The sequence below is a fragment of the Marmota marmota genome, unplaced genomic scaffold (assembly GCF_001458135.2).
Source record: "Marmota marmota marmota unplaced genomic scaffold, marMar, whole genome shotgun sequence".
NCBI lineage: Eukaryota > Metazoa > Chordata > Mammalia > Rodentia > Sciuridae > Marmota > Marmota marmota.
In genome coordinates, this window is record NW_025999905.1 from 1,594,295 (window position 1) to 1,612,782 (window position 18,488).

At 37.1% G+C, this 18,488-nt stretch overlaps 1 protein-coding gene and 1 non-coding gene across 44 annotated transcripts in view; one reads left to right on the top strand and one right to left on the bottom strand.

The window, feature by feature from the left end:
- Positions 1 to 18,488, bottom strand: part of Nrcam (neuronal cell adhesion molecule) — a 270,775-nt gene that overhangs the window by 230,585 nt on the left and 21,702 nt on the right. The window lies entirely within an intron of this gene.
- On the top strand, positions 17,642 to 17,748 carry LOC125615528. Its single transcript, XR_007346138.1, has one exon. It is a non-coding gene; the product is annotated as a U6 spliceosomal RNA (small nuclear RNA).

Sequence of the window (18,488 nt, forward strand, 5' to 3'; positions counted from 1 at the left end):
ATGCCTCTCATCTGCCAGTTAATTTCCCCAGAGGGTACTGTTGCCAGTTTTTTATCTTCAGATAATCTCCAATTAGCTTCTTCTCTTCATTATCCTGCCCAGTTCACTTTCATAATTTTCTGTTGTACATCCTCCTCCTCTAACATATTTCTCCCATGATTTATGCTGTGTTTCACTTTCCTTTATTTTCTTATTTACCTATTTGTCAGAAATTTTAGCTTTGAATGTCCAAAACCCAAAATAGATTAAAACTGCATGTTCCATGCAACATCGCTCTTCCCATCTAAGTTCACTGAGCATTCAATCTTTTGTTTATGAATTTGGCAGAGTACTTTGATATGTGTATTAAGTATGATTCTGATAAGATAGTCAGTCATAAGACAGAGGAAGGGGAGCTCACCTGGGATTCTCATTTCAAAGATAGCCCTTGTCCCTTAAGGGTCTTATATTTTTTTCATTGCATGACACAACTCAGAGCTCTCTAAGGAAGTATCTTTCAGAATTGTGTGTGTGTGTGTGTGTGTGTGCACATGCATGCAAGATAGCAAGAAAGAAGTAGAATGGGAAGAAAATATTAATGGTAAATATCTCTTTAATAAGGCAAAAGTATATTGATAGAAAAGAAGTGCTGGTCAAAGGTCAATGAAGCCATAAATGCTAGAAAGCAAAAGATCTAACTCTATGGCCCCACACACCCCAAAATAGCATACATGGAAAAGCAACCCTACACAGCCAGTGAAGAAGAATCCATTATGCCTGTAAGCTCACATTATGGTAAATGCTTGAGATTGTATGTGTATATACAAAATATGCACAAAAACAATATAAAGGAACAATCTTATGTTAGATGAAGTGGAACAGGCTGAAAGCATTATGAGAGAAATTAGTTGAACCAGATGTTAACATGTTCTGGTCTAAATTGCAAAACTCACCTTTGATATATCATGTTAAGGTATTCCCTATGATAGTAAATGTCATTTATGAATATTTTCACGTCTCACCCTCCTATATTTAAGTATTGATAATTAGACCATTGTAATTTTATTTAGAGTTCACAAATATTAATTTTTAAAGACTTTTTTTTAAATTACTGTTTTCTGATAAAATTTCCAATGTTATAAGCATATATTTATCAATTAACAACAGAAATTGCAAGGAAGTATGCAGAAAATAATTTTGCCATCATCTGCCCAGTGAACTTTAAATCCTTCACAGATTCTTCATAATTAGTATAGAAAGAACACATTTATGGAAAAAAATACATTTATTTTCATTTATTAAAAAAACACATTTATTTTTAAAAAGTCAAAACTTCCCTGAATGAGAAATATAATTAAAACCTATAAACACCAGGTTTTCTAAAGGTGAAAGGAGATAAAGAATATGAAAGGATTTGGTAGAAGGAAAATATTTACTCATGAAGTAGGTGTCACCATCAGCACCACTTCTGTAATCTTAGTAATAAAATTACCTGAAGAAAAAAAAAAGCTGAGCAAAGTGTAAATGCAACATGACCTCAGTTCTGTTTGTGTGTTAAATAAGAGAGGCAGGCGACATTTCCCCTGTCCTCTAGACAGGGAACTAAAGCTGTTCAATCCAGGATTCACAGAAAATCAATAGGTAGTAACCACTGCCAGAGGAAATCACTTCCCTCTTCAATCATCCTGTTTTTTTTTTTTCTGACCAATTTGCACAGCTTATTTCAAGAACTCTGTGGTTTTAGCTATTACTAGGATCTTAGGAGTGTACAGAGAGTCTTCTAACCTGCCCTGTGGAGATTAACAATGTACTTAATCACATTCTGTCTAGCAGGCAGGCAAGAGATTTGACGAACAGAATGGTGGCAGCTTTTTCTGCACAAATGGAGGTTTGTTTATGACATGCCGTGAAAAGTGAACCAGTAGAAAGAATAGGTCTCTGGGAAGTAGAGATTCCAACCTCCCCTGCACAGCAACATGGCATTTCATAAATGATGACTCCTCCAAGAGCCACCATCAAGTGCTTAGGACACAGCCTGTTTCTCTCATCTTCTAGGCTCTCTTTTCTGAGCTGAATACAAGTCACATGGCCTCCAAACCCCATATTCCATCCTAAAATAAATGTTTGGAATAAATTACATAATGATTTAATGTTAAATGCTATGTTACCATAGCTAACATTTATTTAGTTCTCTATGCCAGACCCCACAAAGCACTTTACATGTATTATCTCATTTCACAAAGTTTTGGGAAATGGTACTGTTAATCTCCTCACTTTTACATATTTTTTTAAAAAACAAGGCTCAAAAAAAGCTAAAAGAAATTAAGTAACTTGTATAATTTCACCAAGTAAGGGGCCTGGCTGGGGTCTGCCTAAGGTCTGTATCCTACCAACCCAAGTTCTTTTAGGCATGTGAAATCTGTCAAACATACCAAGAAGCAAAGATTATAAAATACACTACCTCGTTTGGAAATAAAAACACGTAACTGGAAAGAGTTTGCTCCTTTCCACCCCCACTCTGGCTGGTCCCCTCTCCTCAGCTCCTTATGCTTCACTCCCAGCCTTATCCCCAGCAGCCAAGAAGATGCCACTGAGCAGGCTGAACACAGGAAGAGCATCTTCCTCCCTCCCAGGGCATTCAGAACAAGATGTGAAACAGTATGAGATGTGTTACCATCCTGGGAGAAGGTGCCGAATACAGTTGGGCACAGGACTTAAACTGTATTGGTGACGTCCTGCCTCTTGGGCTTAGGGGAGAGGATGGTAACACTTATTCTGTCGTTCTCAATCTTTTAGTATGTATTAAATAACTACGCACTAACATACCACAGAGGTCAGAAGTAGCTAAGGGGATAAAGAAACTTACAGGGATTCCAAGAAGGAAGTAAATAAAAACCTAAAAGGAGAGGTGAGAAGGAAGAGAAGGCACTAGGAGAAAGGGCTGAGGAGGTGGGCAGGGAGGGAGGTGGGCAGGGAGAGAGAGGCCGATGCAGGAGCACAGCTCTCAGCAGGGATCTCTTAGCAAAGAGGTTAAATCATCTGAGTCCAAGAGGAAAGGAGACTGCAGACATGACAGTGAGAAAATTATGAATGAATGGGGTAAAAGTAAAAGGTAATTTCAAACGTGACCATATGTTTTGGGCTTGCTTTAAATTAGAATTCTGAGGCACCAACAGGATCAGTTTGATTGATGAGGCTCCAAAACAAAATCAATTGGCTCCTTAGCCATTGCCTTTTAGTCCATATTTCAGATAAGAGAACCATCACTTTGAAACCGGAACTTAATTTTGGTGACAATCTCAACAGTAACACATGTTATATACTTCATGGTCCTCTTAAACAGAATCTGACCTTTTTTCTATTGCTCTGAGTCCTCACCAAGAATATAAGTGATATGCTCAGGGGCTGCCTCTGGGGGACAGCTGCAGCCTGGCTTCTTCCACCAGGCTAGAGCAAGAAAAGACCAGAGAATGAAATATTCAGCTACAGGGAAGCCAGATAATTGACATATGTTGACATCAGAGAACAGAAATTTCTTTTCTGGAAGCTGATCTTAAAGTTTTGCCCTACTGATCACAGTGACAAGTTCACATCTAAATACACTGTTGTTACCACCTCTTCACCCCATCCAGGAGGACAGCAGTCACACCACAGGCTCCAAAGTGCCCCAGGACACTTGTTCTGACTGTCAATCATACATGGTGCTTTTAACCCTGGGTTAATGCACTTTATAAAAGAAAAGCAACCTCACCCGGTCACAGCCACAAATCTTAGGTCCCAGATTTAGCGTGGTGCTGACTGACTGGGGTGAGGACATATCAGGTTTCTTACCAGGAACAGACCATCAAAGGGAGCCGATGAGAAGGGAATGAGCTAGAATCTGCTGCTCTGGTCCCACATAGCCTTCCCTGTGAAATAACAAAGATGGTGGCCATTCTGACCATTAAGAAAGATGAGGTATTGGAAAAACTGCTGTACAGTGGCTTCTGAGAAGCCCTAGAGAGAAAAAAGTCAGTCAGACATACAGTTGACTTCTCAAACTACGAGTTACAGTGCATTAACTAATTACTTGAATAAAAGGGTATATCATCTGTCAGGAAAGAAAATAAAGATGTGTGGAAGCAAAAAGGGGCCTTTAGTAGGTAAAAATACATCATTTTCAAACTTCATGCCTTTTTTCAATTGGATTTAAACTATCATTCTTGATGTTAAAAATTGAATGTAGATAATACTATCTATAGGTAGAATGCATGATTCACAAAGGTGCCTGAGGAAATAGTCATCTTGGTGAAAATGAACATGATTTATTCCAACGCGAAAATATTAGGGGAAAAAAGACATACTGGAAACTGATTTATCGTTGTTACTTTTGTGTAACTCCTTTTTCAATCAGAGTTCCTCTATGAAAATGATTTGTATGACTCTTTTCTTCATTCTCTCAAGGATGGTACAGAACTAGTGCATAGATAATAAATCAGTTCTTTACATTCAGTGACTACTTTAGGACAATAGGATCTGATGAAATCCATGAGCCACTGCTCCCCCACCCCCAATTTCATAGAATATTTTTACAAGCATGTGCATTGGAGCAATTTTCTGGAGTGAGGTACCATTGCCTTCATTAGTTTCTAAAAGCACTCATAACCCAAAAGGTTAAGAATCACTATGACAGAATATTAATAAGAATATAAGAAAAATTATGTTTATAAAAGAGAGTAACTCAGAGAAGTTAAGCCATTAAAAGATAAAAGTTTTATGTTGGCCAGGTGTGGTGGCACACACCTGTAATCCCAGCAGCTCCAGAGGCTGAGGCAGGAGAATTTTGAGTTCAAAGCCAGCCTCAGCAACCTCGAGGCACTAATCAGATGAGTCAGACCCTATCTCTAAATAAATACAAAATAGGGCTGGGGATGTGGCTCAGTGGTTGAGTGCCCCAAGTTCAATCCCTGCTATCAAAAAAAAAAACAGTTTCATGTTATCAATGTTTATTTCATATATATTTCCAAATTCATTGCAGATTATTTTCTCCCTTTACATTTGGAGACTGAGATCCTTAGACAATTATAAACTCCCAAAATCCTCTCCTAATACCCTGAGAATGAGGATCTGATCCTGGAAGATGGGACATATATGCAGTGTGTTTTAAATCAATGAGAGTATTTGTGGGTTTGGGAAGTTTGGGGGGTATAAACTGATAGCATGCCCATTTCCTCACAGTCTATTACGTGAGTCTGTAAAGATCCAGAGATGTGTCCCATCAAGGTTGCTGCCTCAAGTAATAATCTTTGATTTTATATAACTTGCATACAGTTAAAACATACACTCTCCCTCTAATATGGCCAAACTCAACATTATAGAATAAAATACAAAAGAGCAATCACCCAAGTATACAGAATTATCATGTTGGCCAGTTTGGCTTTGCTAAATATATTGGCAAATGATGTGGCATTCTTTTTACTATGGTAGGTTAAATAAGACTGTCGACACTGCACACTAAGTGCATCATGACCAGGAATAGGAGGAGAGTAGTTCAGACATCAGGGAGAAGTGGGATGAATAAGGAAAGCTTCAACATCCTTTGATGAGGCTGAGGAAAGCAAAGCTCTGTGCTCTCTCACGCCTTTTTAGTCCCTGGTTCTTTGGTGTATAGAGCAGCTGGTCTAAAATGCTGTTTTATTTATGAGGAAGAAATTTTTAAATTATGTACCACACCAGGATGACACTAACGCATTAATTATTTTAAAGAATGAATTCAAATTTTTAAGGGGTAATGGCAGATGATTCCAGGCATCTCTGAAGCAGGGTTGATTATGTCTGTGTGGCTAAAAAGAGGGACATCTCTGTCATCAGAACTTAACACAGAGTGGAGTATGGCTGCATTTCTAATTGCATGTTCATTTATGAGCTGAAGTCACACAACTACTTTCCATCTAATATTCTCTTATGACCATGTAGGTGTCATTTTCTCCCCAAATTCTAGATGCTACTTGAGGACAAAGGAACATACCTTAATTATCCTATGTCCTGGGCACAAAATTTAAATAGAGTAAGTATTTAGATACCTTTCCCCCACTATTTTAATTATATAAAATAATTATTTAGCCAAATACCTTTATATTTCCTATAACATTTGACTAAATGGTGCCCAAATGGGAATGCTACTTTGCTCTGACCAGATGAAGTATGTACCATTTTTCTTTCTCTAAGCAGAAGCCTCATTCAGGATAGTACTGAAGCCTACCCACTTATAAAACAAGATCATGATGAGTTTGGAGGGTCAGAGAAGGCTCTAACATTTTCTATCATCAACAGATTAAGACCATCTGTCATTTGGTCTGAACAAAGGGCACTAACCTCATTTCACTAAGCAAACAAAACATACAATTACCATTAACCCAAAATAAATACTTTCTTATTATTTGTTGTTTTTAAAATATTTATAAACCCAGACTTCACGTCAAAGCCCGTAAATATTGTTGGAGGAGGGTAACAAGCATAAAATACTGTAAGATGTTCAAATTAAATATGGATCTTGCATACATATGTCAGTTTAACATTCCTTGAACAGTGTTTTCATTATGTCAGTTATTTAATCAAAATCTATTACGGCTCCCCTTTGCCCTGTGGAGTACTGACTTTATATATATATATATATATATATATATATATATATATATATTTAGTCACTAAAAACATATTTCTATATTTCTTCTATATTTTGATCCCTGAGCTGATGAGCTAACTTAACATATAACTTCTCATTGATTTTAATCTTCTGGACTTTTTAGGCCCCTATTTACTTAGGTGAGTTTTAATCACTTAGTTGCCTACTCCCTACATTCTCTGCATTAAAATCTATCATGATATAAACAGAGATTGAAGATGATGGACATTATTTACTTTTTTTTTTTAACACTCTAGAACAATGGAATTTATCTGGGTGATAAATTCTTTGCTTATGTGCACATTTAATTAAGATTTACATCTGAATTTTAAAAGAACTCACTGAATCTGGTTGTATTCATTGTTAAGACTCAAAATTTGTTTTATGACATGTCCTTTATCATTACTGTTACTATGTAAGAATAATTGGCTACCAGGACCAAGAATACACTAAATGAAACAGGAACCAAAGATTTATGGTACATAGTGAGGGCATGAAAACAAGGAGGGAAGGTTTAGTGAGATTTTATTATGAAAAGTATTGAGCCAATTGCTATATAAATGCAAGTTATAATTTTAACTGAGGGACAAATGAAAATCAAAAAAGAGCAATGACATTTTGATTTTCTCTTTTGTAATTTCTAACAAAGTTTCTTGGTAACACAATATGACATCCTGCCCATAATGTTTAATTTTTAGCATGATTTTCAAGAGGTTCTTCATTTTGCAAGAATATTGAAAGTTTTTCAGTTTTCCTAAGGATCTCTCCAATCCTTTGATATTCACAATATTCTACATCATATATCCATTGAATTATAATCCTTGCTGATTTTCTGTATTTCACTTTTTTTTTATTTTTATTTATTTATTTATTTTTATTGTGGGTTGTTCAAAACATTACAAATTTCTTGACATATCATATTCCACACTTTGATTCAAGTGGGTTATGAACTCCCACCTTCACCCCATACACAGATTGCAGAATCACATCAGTTACACATCCANTTTCTTCCCCGCTACCCCCCCCCCCCCCTGCCGGCCCACCCAAAAGCATCCAAGGATTGTCAAGCAGTCCAGTTCTCCAGACTGTAGAGAAGAAACACAGTGGCCTCATGCAAGCTTTCCTTATTCAGAGGACTAGTGAAATATGCATTGTGTTTCAAGTCCTCAATTAATAGCATTTAAGTTTTTAAAATTTGAACTGTGAGACAAAACCAGGGCGTCAATGTGAAGGAAGCTCCTCTTTAACCCAGATGATTCTTTCTGAAATACTCACTCCTCAAACGAAAGACCCAGGTTATTTTTACTTTCCCTTATTTCTGACCTTTTATGACTTTTCCAATTAAAGATACTACAATTCCTAAAAACTGTAAGTAATCCAAGATAATTACTTCAGGGGTGCTAAACTCCTCAATGCTGGGCATCAAACAATCAGGAGTAAGGTGTGGGGAGTTGCAATGTAAAGAAGGTAACCGCCTAGGCATTAACTAAAAGGTGATGTTAAAGGAAAGACTTGAAAGAGGTGACACAGGAACAGACATGGAGCTCTAGGGAAAGAAGGTTACAGGTACAGAAGAGTCAATGCAAAGTGCTACATCAGGAACAAGGGCTTCTATGGCCAATCTCAGCCAGGGGGCCATGGAGCTGCATGGGGATAGACAAGGCCAGGGAGAGAGCAGGGGCCACATCTAGTAATGTCTTATGGGGTTTTGTTTTTGGTTTTATTTCTTGGTAAGAATCTTGCTTTTCCTCTGAGACGAATAGGTTGCTAATAGACCTCTCTAAGAGTATTGTGATTTGACTTTTTGTATTTAAAGAATCCTCTGTTTCCTACTTGGGGATAAGATGTAGCAGCAAAGATGGAAATGGAGAGAATGGGAAGAGGGTCTTGCAGTAATCCTGACATGAGATGATGATGCTTGATTCTGGGTAGAGCTGCTGCTGGTGGTGAGGTGATTGGATTCTTGACATATTTACCGGTAGAACAAATGGGAATTTCCTAACAGATTCAATGTGGGGTATGGAAAAAAGAAAGGAATCTAGCATGCCTCTGACATAGCATCCGAAAGGATGGGGGTTGCTATTGACTGAGATGAAGCAAATCTGGGCTGGGGAGAAGAGCACGTCAGACTGGAACATACTAGACCATGAGGCACTGCACTTTTAACTGAGTTAAGGCCTGAATACAAGAGAATACAAACGATGCTCCACCATTCACAATACTCTGTGCACACTCACACCTCTCTACCTTTGAACATGCTAATCCCTACACCCAGGGTACCCTTTCATCCCCTTTCAGTACAGAAATTCCCAACATTCTCCAAGAGCTAGCCACAAACCACATTGTGATGATTTTAACAACTCCCCTGGGCAAAAGTGGCCATAACCACCTCTTTTTTTAACAGCATTCTGTGGCCACTGAAACACCATGCCACCCAGATCACACTGTAAGGATGTGCTTGTGGCTTCACTGCTCTCTGCAGTGAGAACCCAGGAGTGAGATCCTGCTCATGGATCACTTAGGTGTCTCCTAGTGCCCTAATAAGAATAACTCATCCCAGCGGCTTAGGAGGCTGAGACGGGAGGATCACAAGTTCAAAGCCAACCTCAGCAATAGCGAGGTACTAAGCAACTCAGTGAGACCCTGTCTCTAAATAAAATACAAAATAGGGCTGGGGATGTGACTCAGTGGTTGAGTGCCCCTGAGTTCAATCCTTGATACCCCCCCCAAAAAAAGAATAACTCATGCCTGACATATACATTTGCTGAATGAATTAAAGAAAAAAGAAACAGTACTCATTAAATATCTGCCACTGTCATTTGCTTTTTCAAGACACTCTGGCTTATTATCTCAGTAATAATCCTGAGAAGAATGACCAGTATTATTTATGTCAGGAGGGAAAATGAAGCTCAGAAAGCTGGACTTGCCCAAGGTCATGTTATTTCATGGCTGACTGAACTCCCGCCAAAGCCTTCTGACTCTTCACCCAGTGCTGTTTCCACCAGATTGTGCTACTTCCACTGCTACAGGGTCTGCTCAGGCTGCCAACATCAGCAGCACCCACCTTGTTGTACACATACTGTGTTTGGGAAATTCAGACCCTGTGTGGCAATGGCCAAAGACTGCAGCAACTCCTTGACAATTGACTACTGTCTTAATTTTGGGTATTGACTCATAATTCTTGTCAAAAGAGCAGAAGGGGTTGGGGTTGTGGCTCAGCAGTAGAGCACTTGCCTAGCACTTGAGAAGCACTGGGTTCAATCCTCAGTACCACATAAAAATAAATAAAATAAAGGTATTCTGTCCAACTAAAAAATAAATATTACAGAGAGAGACAGAGAGAGAGAGAGACACTAGGGGTGTGGCTCAGTGGCAGAGCGCTTGCCTTGCAAGTGTGAGGCATTGGGTTCGATCCTCAGCACCACATAAAGATAAAATAAAGTCATTGCATCCATTTACAACTAAAAAAAAATTTGTTTAAAAAAAGAGCAGAGGACAGGAACAGCATAAATTCACAGAATACAAAACAACAACAACAAAAAAACCAGCATAACCAAAAATGGGGCAAGGCAATATTGGTAAAAATTAGTTTAAAAGATTTACTCAGAGCTCAGGGTTACATTAGCCAAACTAAGAGATGGAGGTTAAGGTAATTTGGCTTTTCTGTGAAGATTCTTTGAGTTCCCGGCACTTCTTTGCCTAAACTGAGAGAATATGAACTTAGTAGGTGAATGCAAGTTTTAGCAGAAAGTTAGCAAGGGAATGAAGGAGACAGACAAGAGGAAGCGCTGCTAAGAAAGGTATTCAGAATGTTAGAAGAGAGCCACTTGTGTCAATTGCTGAATTTGGATCAATGTTTTGCACAGGTTATCCTTACAAACTTATTTACTTTTTCAACCACTCATATTTTTCCCATGTCTACTCTGTCCATCTTAGTAAAAGCTTTAAAAATGAATATGGAGGGACTGGGGTTGTGACTTAGTGATAGAGCAGTTGCCTACCTTGTGTGAGGCACTGGGTTAGATTCTCAGCACCGAATATAAACAAATGAATAAGGTAAAGGTCCATCAACATCTAAAAGATACTTTTTAAAAAATTAAATAAATATGGAATATGGTTAATGGCATTACTGAAAATGAAATTAATAGCAATTACTATTTCCACTGAATCTTTAGAGACAGCATTAGAATCCTTTAAGTTATGCCATATAATACAGTCTTCTCCTTCCTTAAACAGTTGATATAATGAGACTATCAATTTCTACCAAATAGCAAATCCTAGATAAGACACGTATTTGCTCCAGCTAGAACAAAGGAGAATTCTCAAAGTTTTAAAGAACACTATTGACCAAACCTGTTGAAAATCTGTTGACATATATCAAGTATTTACTGTGGACATTGAAAGGGAAGCAAAAGTGTTCTCTCCCATTGCAATAGCAACATGGAAAAAAAAAAAAGGAGAAGAAAAAGGAAAACTGAAGTCTGTCCATTTTGTGATTAGGCCCAAAGATAAAATAATTTTAACCAAACATTTCCTGAGGTACTTGCAGGCAGGACCATTCCTAAAGTGGAGTGAGGTTACAAAATGGGAGTCTTCCTTTCCTTCCTAGCCCTTCTCAGTCTGAACCTCGAGGGGTCTTATGCTTCTGTGAGCAGAATCCAGCTGAAAGTTTAAGCTTTCCAACTTGGGACTCCTCATTCCCCCACCCCATAATGTGTCACTGCTCCTTGCCCGCAGCTACCTCCTAGCTGCCCTCCAGCCTATGGGTAAGACAGCTGAAGCAGTCAGTCCTAAGAGACCCACACAGGTCCTGAATGTTGGTTCTGGCTTTCTAGACAGGGAATACCAGAGTTTCTAGTCCCTGGAGAGAAGTCTAGAATCTAAGTATGGTCTGGGGACCAACAGCTTTGTCATCTCTTGGAAGTTTATCAGAAATCCAGAATCTCATGTCCCAATCATAGATTTACTGAATCTGAATCTTCAGTATTTTAATAAGATCACCAGGAGATTCAGGTACACATTTAAGTTTATGAAGCAAACTACACATCTCCTTGACTCTTCATCCCTTGCAGAATCCACGAACCCAAGGAAAAGCACAATAGAGTCCTCTAACCACAGACCCAGGACAGGAATGCTGGCTGCCAAGCCCAAGATCTGTAAGAATCATGAAGAATTTTCCTCAGGTATATACAATCATGTGCTGTATAATGACATTTCAATCAATAGATGGCATATATGATGATGGCTCCCCCAAGATGATAAAGGAGCTGAAAACTCCTCTTCTCTTGGAGTGTGGTGGCCATCATAATGTCAGTGCACAATGCGACATCACATGTTCATGATAATGCTGGTGCAAGCACACCTATTGCACTGCCAGTCAGATAAAAGCATAATGCATGTTATCATGTACAGCACATATATTTGGTAATAAATGATTAAATTACTGGTTTAAAAATTTACTATACTACATTTTTCATCATTATTTTACAATGTATTCCCAGTCATTTAAAAAAAAAAAAGGTTACTATAAAACAGCATGACCTGTTATGCGGGTGGCAGCAGCCTCATACCTCATGCTTACTGCATTTCTTGATTGCATCAAAACCTATACCACCTAGGTTCACTCTGCAATGTTTGCACAATGATAAAATCATCCAATGAAGCACTTCTCAGAATGAGTGCCTATCATGAAGTAATGCATGACTGTACTAGAAATCTCCAAATGTGGTTTCTTAAGGTTGAGAAATAGAATAGACTACTCAGGAAGTGGTATACTTGGTAAGTTCAGAGTTATTTATTATTCGGGGGAGGGTAGATGTGTGGTTTTATATTCACTTGATCCTTGACCCACTGTTCTAATCTAGATTCAAACCCTGGGAGATTTCATCACACTGGCATCTGAGAGACCTTAGCCAGTCACATTTATTGACTGTCTAGTTAGTATGTCAGAGATACAATAAATCTTGTCTAAATTACACTGTCCACGCAACTAAAGAGTTTATTTAGTTGTAATTTCTGAAATATTTTGTGTTTTCCAAATTTTGTTGAAAACCAGTCTACTTTATGCCTTGTTTTTTGTTCGAGAGGAAAAAACTTATAGAAATGGAAATTGTCATTCTGCATCCTTACAATCAGTATTTGATAAACACCATGAAAGTCCAGGCAGTTAAGCTAACCCTAAAGCAAATGACTTGAGCCTGTTGGCTCTACCACATAACTGCTCTGTGACCTTGGGCAAGTCATTTATTCTCTCTAGGCCTTACTTCTCACCACTAAAGTGAGATGGTACATTGGACATCTTCCCTGTTTCTGTACTTTAGTAGTTATACTAGACTTGGTCAGTTAATAAATCCCTTTTTCTCAGTGGGGACAGATATTAGGAATGTAACAGAACTGGACTCTGAATTACACTGTCATTTTTCATCCCCAGGGCTTACGTCGGGGTCAACACTGGCGAGAACTGTGTTGACGGCCTACATCCAGATATCCATTCTGGTCTCAGGAAGACATCTAAGAAGAGGATGCAAGAGGATGCAAGTACAGGGCAATGGCCACCTCCTAGGGTGGTTGTGTCAAAGTATCCACTGTGAGCAGAACACTGGGCAAGGCAGTGAGGAGGCAGAGACATGGTGGACATAGTGGACAGTCCTGTCACCAGTGTCCCTCATTCTAGGTGACACTAAAAATCTGCTGGCAGGGGCTGGGGATGTGGCTCAAGCAGTCGCTCGCCTGGCATGCACGCGGCCCTGGGTTCCATCCTCAGCACCACGTACAAATAAAGATGTTGTGTCCACCGAAAATTAAAAAATAAAAATAAAAATAAATAAATAAATATTTTAAAACTCTCTCTCTCTCTCTCTTTCTCTCTTCCTCTCTAAAAAAAAATCTGCTGGCAGAGATTTATGACTGGTTTTTCTTTCTTATCTAGTTTGCAGTTTTCTTCATAATCCAATGTCTATCTCATCAGCACTCCTGTACGTGTCTATATTTATTAATTTGATATCATTTAGTATTGACTTTAAGTCTCTCCCATCTTTTTTTTCTTTTGGTGACTCAGTCTCAATTCCTTTAACTTTTCTTCTAACAGTCTAATTTTCAAGTTGTTAAAAAAAATAGGTGCTAGTCTCTACCTCATTCTTCATGGAAAAAACAGTATCACACAAACCAGTGTTAATCATTTGTCAACCCTATGCAAAAGGAAGTGGTATTTTCTTGGACTTTTACGTACCTTAGGTCCTCCCCTGAGTGTTTTCAATAGTCTCAATTAATCCTCACAACCACATTATAAAGTAGGTATTATAATCCCTATTTTACCACTGGAGAAACTGAGGCTTCTGGAAGTTAAAAAAGGAGTCTGAGATTATACAAGTAGTAGCAATGGGATTGAACCTGGGTCTAGCTATTTAAAAGTCCTTAATCTCTATATCTGCCAGACCTGTAAAAGTGCATTTCAGAAGTGAAAATATCCTTTGTATAACAGGACCATGTATACATCTCATGTTTATTTATGGGCCTATTCATTCTGATGAATGAGTCTTCATGAACACAGTGTGCACATAACACAGAATTAAGAGGAAGACTTCCAATACAATGGAGTTAAGATATTGCTCTCTCTCTAAAAATTCACTTTACAAGTGGACAAAACTGTTAACAAACAATCATTCCAGTGCTCTGAAAATTAACCAAAGGCATTTAACAATCTGAGACACATTTATTTATGACAAGTATTGAATTCAAGATTAGAAAAATGAGTCTGTGGCAGTGTTCTCGCCTGGATCTGCCTCCACCCTACAACTCCCACCCCTGCCTCTCACTTGGCTCTGTCAGGATAGTATTTCTCTCACCCAGGGCAGGACAGACTTCAAAAAACAGTAGCTTCACTGCACTTGCCAAAGGGGGTTCACTCAATTAAAGCATTCACAATTACCATGGAAATTCTCACTGGAAAGCAATCAGGAATGCCAGCAGTGTGGATAACCCGAGATTGCAGTCATTTGGGGGACAAACAGAAAAACTAGTGGACTAAACAAATATTTAACAACATTCTGGTAGGTGAACCAGATACAAGTTAGAAAAAGTTCTTCATGTATGTTGGGTTGACAAGAACTATGCAAATGCCCAGGGACCCAAGCCATACACACACACGTGGCCAATGGAGCTTGTGCACACAGAAGAAACACAAGAAAGTTCAACTGAATGTAAGCCAGGCTAAAAATTTTTTTGAATAATTAAAAAAAAAAAAAAGAAACTAAATGGAGACATTGGAAGTTGCACTTTGCAAAGGAAACATTCCACAGATTTGGTAAAACAAGGTACTAAACAAAAAATAATAACAACTACAAATTCCTTGTGGAAGGAAAGAGATGAAATATACATATTTGCTGCTCTTATCTAAAATATCTGTACTGAACCAAAAACATATAAAACAAGCAAAGAAAAAGGAGGTGTGTCTCAAACACAGGGGGTAAAAGCTGTTGATTGAAAATGTCCCTGTGTGGTCTTAATATTGGACTCTGTGGATGAAGACTTCTAAGCAGCTACTACAAATATGTTCAGAAACTAAAGAAAACCATGCATAAAAATTTAAAGGAAAACATGAAAATTATACAATTAATAGATAATCTCAATAAAATGCTAAAGATTATTTTAAAAGAATCAAATGGGAAACTTTGGTAGAATTTCAAGATGCAGCACCACCTATTATAGAAGTACTATTACATTTCCATGAAATAGTTCAATATCTGAAATGAAAATTTCTCTAAAGGCACACATACCAAATTTGAGAAAGTAGCAGAATAAATTAGTGAACTGGAAAAACAGATCAATAAAAAACATTCAAGCTAAAGGGGTGATAAAGAAAAACAGGCAGAGTTTTATAAAGAGTCTTAAAGAGTCTTAAAGAACTCCAACCTTTACAACATAACAAACATAGTCTCAAAAAGAAAAAGAGAGATATAAAAAAAAATTATTGAATAAATGATAGCTGAAAATTTCCCAAGCTTGATGAAACATATTAGTGTGCAGATTCAAGAAGTTCAATGAACCCTAATGGGATAAACACAGAATTAGTTATCCAGGCACATCAAAATCAAACTGTTGAAAACTGAAGGCAAAGAAAACCTTGAAAGCAGCATGTGGAAAATGACTCATCATCCACAGTGACACAATAATCTAAATAAGGACTTCTCAACAGGAAAAAAAAAAAGAGAGAGAGAGAGAGAGACCTGAAGACAGTGGAATCAAATAATCAAAGTGCCGAAATAAAAAATTCTGTCATTCAAGAATATATCCCACAGCCAAACATGGTGGCACGAGCTTGTAATCCAAGCAACTCAGGAGGCTGAGGCAGGAGGATTGCAGGTTTGAAGCTGGCCTCAGCAACTTAGCAAGATCCTGTCTCAAAATAAAAAATGAAAAGGCCTGGGGATGTGGCTCAGTGGCTAAATGCATCTGAGTTCAATCCCTGGCACCAAAAAAGGACAGCCACAAGCAGACTTTGCTTAAAATAACAATAACAACAACAACAACAAAACACCCAGAATATATCCCACAAAGCTTCAAAAACAAAGGGAAAAAAAAACGAGATTTCCAGGTAAACAAAGATTTTGTGAAGCAAATCTTAGACAGCTAAACAGAGTACTTACAAAATATGTAAACAATCTAAATGACAAGCAAAGCATAAATTAGGGGGAGGAAAAGCAGATACAGTAAAGCAAAGTTTTTATATTTTATAGAATTAAGTTAGCATTACTCTGAATTAGGCTATGATAAGATAAGCTATTTTAATGATTAGAGCCATGATTAAGAAAACTCCAATAAAAAGAGTAAATACTTCAATGGAAAAATTTAAATGGCACTCTAGAAATTATTTAGCACAAAATAAATCAGTAGAGGAAAGAAAAAATGAAACAATAGAAAATAAATAACAAAGTTTTGGACATACACCCAACTAAATCAATAATTACACTAATTATGCATGTATCAAACATCATACAGGTAGATTTTTCAGACTAAAAAAAATAAAAAGCAAACAAAACTATGGAAAATGGAAAAGAAAGACATGTTCAAAGTAAGATGATGGAAATATATATATACTTTGTAAACAGTGCATAAGAAAACTACCTATATTTTAAAAACTGAATATGAGACAAGAAATAGAGACAAACTGAGACACTCAATGATAAAATAGTCAATGCATCAAAAAGATATAATAATTGCACATGTTATAAGAAGCAAAAGTTGACAGAATTAAAAAGAACAATAGACAATTCAAAAAAAAAGTTGGACATTCCAATACTCACTCTCAATAACTAATGGAAAAATTACATAGAAAATATTAGAAAGGATACTAAATAATTAAACAAAATTAACAAACAAGTTGGATCTGACATTTATAGAATACATCACCTAAAGACAGCAATTACACATTTCTTCTTTTAAAAAAAGGAAACCACATGAGTATATTCTTTAACCGTAACAGAATTAAGTTAGAGATACACAATAGGGAGAAATTGAGTAAAACCCCAATTATTTAGAAAATAGATAACACATTTCTAAATAACTTAAAAATTAAAAATAAATCACAAGAGAAATGTAAAATTATCTTGGACTAAATAAAATAAAACAAAAATGTATGATGTATAACTAAAGTACTGCTTAAAGAGAAATAAATGCCTACATTAGAAAAAAATAAAGTTCTGAATTAATTACCCAGGCTTTCACATTAAGAAACCAGAATAAGAAGAGTACACTAAAATCAAAGCAAGCAGAAGAAAGGGGGAAAATGAAGTAAAACCTCAGTTTTCTTTAACATCCCCAAATCAATCAATGTAGCATACTACATTAATAGAATAAATGACAAAACCACATTATCATTTTAGTAGTTGCAGAAATGCAACTACTAAATCCAATACCACTCACAATTAAAAATTCTTAACAAGGTAAGAACAGAAGAAAATTCCTCAGGTAAAAGGTTTCTATTAAAACTCTATGGTTTGGGTGCTCGCTTCGGCAGCACATATACTAAAATTGGAACGATACAGAGAAGATTAGCATGGCCCCTGCGCAAGGATGACACGCAAATTCGTGAAGCGTTCCATATTTTTATCTTTCCTCCCAAGCATCAAATAAATTTATAAGAGTAAACAGTAACTCAGCAGTCAAACAGAACAAGAAGTAACATGAGCAGCATGAAAAAGCAAGGAAGAAAAGGAGTACAAACAATGCAGGACAGCCTAAATATTCAGGAGGACCTAGAGTCATCAGAAAAATGGTCATATAAAGAACTCAAGGAATAACTTAGACAGATGGAATGGAACCTTAAAGAGGATACGAGACAGCAAATTCAAACAGTGAAAGAACATATTGAAAATGAATTACATAAACAGATAAAAGAAGAAGTTAAGCATCTTTATCAGGAGATAGAGATAATAAAAAAATCAAACAATAATTCTAGAAATGAAGGAAATTATAAACCAAATTAAAAACTCAAATGAGAGTATCACTAACAGAGTGGAGCAAGTAGAAGCCAGAACGTCAGATAATGAAGACAAAATATATCATCTTGAAAAGGGTCTAGCCAACTCAGAAAGGCTGGTAAAAAATCAAGAGAAAAACATCCAAGAGATATGGGAAAACATAAAAAAACCAAACTTACGAGTCATTGGGATAGAGGAAGGTATAGAGATTCAAACAAAGGGAATGAGTAACCTGCTGAATGAAATAATTACATAAAACTTTCCAGAAATAAAAAAGGAAACGGATATACAAATTGTAGATGCATACAGGACACCGAGCACACAAAATCACAGTAGACCAACGCCAAGACACATTGTTATGAAGATAT